Genomic DNA, 1,947 nt, shown 5'->3' on the forward strand with positions numbered 1-1,947 from the left:
CACGACATCAACTAAAAAAATTAATGTAAAAAATGAAAATATCATATTTCAATGTTATGAATTTGTAACATGTAAACGCGAAACTTGATGATGCATATACTTGGCCTCGCAGGACTACTGGATTATATGTCAATAAACTAATAAATAGCAGAATTAAAGTTGTATATGCTAGACGTCCGTTTCATCTACTTAACACTCTTTAGTGACGCTCAATTCAAAAACAGTTTTAAAGACCAAGTAAAGTACGAAGTTGAAGAGCATTGATGAGCCAAAATTTTGAAATGTTTTGCTAAATACAGCTCAGTTAATCTCTTTCTAGGGTAGAAAATCCTTAATTTTCAAATTTAAAAAGTAGAATTTCCCAGTTTAAGTTTTTAATATATTTTATTAGATTGGTGTATTATTTTTTTAATATACTAGCTTATTTTTTTTTTAAATGCTAACACTCTAAAAAGGTCCATGTAGCACGGCTATTACCATTATGGTACTATTTAATTGTACTTTGATTAATTCTTAAATTTCGTTTTGTTTTACGGTGTTTATGGTCGTTTATGGAAGAATGTCAGAACGCACTATCATACAAACACGACAATGGTGGAACTACATGGTACCGATCGATCTGTGCTCTCTATTGGCATTTGAGTTGTTGATTTTGCTTTGAGTTTGACAATTTTTAAAAGATATTAAATTGAACTAGGTGTGGGTAGACTTTAATGAGAGCTAACCACATGACTTTAAGCAATGATATATGAAATAAAAAACCTTTTCAACATTTAAAGGTAAGCATCGTTCACCGATACACAAGTCTGTACAAGTCTAACTCGTTCTTTGACAACAAACATCCCAGATAAATTCAAAGAAGTTATTAAAACATCTGCTATCAACCATAAGGATTGGTGTCAAAAAAAAAATGAAAACAATATTACTAAAAGAAATACGACCACTGACAGCAACAATGAACACGACAGAAAGTTAAGTAAAAAGCAAACAGCAAGAAACCGGTGATAAAAATTCGTATGGTTATTTTTAATTTACAAATATATGCATAGAATTATATTGAATTGAACGATTTCAACTCGAAGCAAGACTAGGTGCAGCGACATAGTTAATTTTTTTTTCAAATCATGGCACAAAATATCAGCAGCCTTAAAGTGTCATACCAACAATTGTCTGCGCTTACAGGATTGTCTTATTGTCGATTTACATTTTGGACTTGGTGTAGTCAGTTTTTCCTCGACTTGTGGTCTATGATTATCGTTTGATATTGAAACTGTCTGTAAACATAGAACGTCATACAGCTCACATTTGTAGTTATTTGTTTGATCTTACATCAGATTTCTTATACATTATCTTACGTTATCTCCTCATTTTGTATCATTTGAATTTTTATCCATTCAGCAAAAACAAACTATGCTGCGTTAAGTTGAGTAATTAATGTTATAGTAGTTATCAAATAGTTCGTTTCTATGTATGTTGGCGTTTGTTTTTGTTGCACTTCAGTGTTCATGTTGTTCCTTTGTTTTCCTCTTATAGTTGATGTGTTTCTCTCGGTTTTAGTTTATAACCTGTTTTTTCTCAATCGATTTATGACCTTTGAACATCGGTATACTACTGTTGACATTTCTTATAAGTTTGTTTTTATAAATTTATATCATTGTTTTGTGTTTAAATTTATATGGGTTGTTTATCGAAGAATCAAAACTGCATTAATTTAAATTTCTTTAGATATCAACCACAATGAAACAACATTCCCGTTGTGTGGACGTCCACCGAATTTACAATAAGTGTAATTTTATAGTAGATTTTATTTACCTGACGAATTCTGTTCATTTCAGTGCCACTTTTCTTTAGTAATGCGTCTGGTCAAACGTCTTGAAATACAAAGACTGAAAAAATAAAAGGGACAATATTTAAAATTAATGCAACATGAAACTCTTCATAAACTAT

The sequence above is a fragment of the Mytilus californianus genome, unplaced genomic scaffold, assembly GCF_021869535.1.
Source record: "Mytilus californianus isolate M0D057914Y unplaced genomic scaffold, xbMytCali1.0.p SCAF_77, whole genome shotgun sequence".
In the NCBI taxonomy this organism is placed as follows: domain Eukaryota; kingdom Metazoa; phylum Mollusca; class Bivalvia; order Mytilida; family Mytilidae; genus Mytilus; species Mytilus californianus.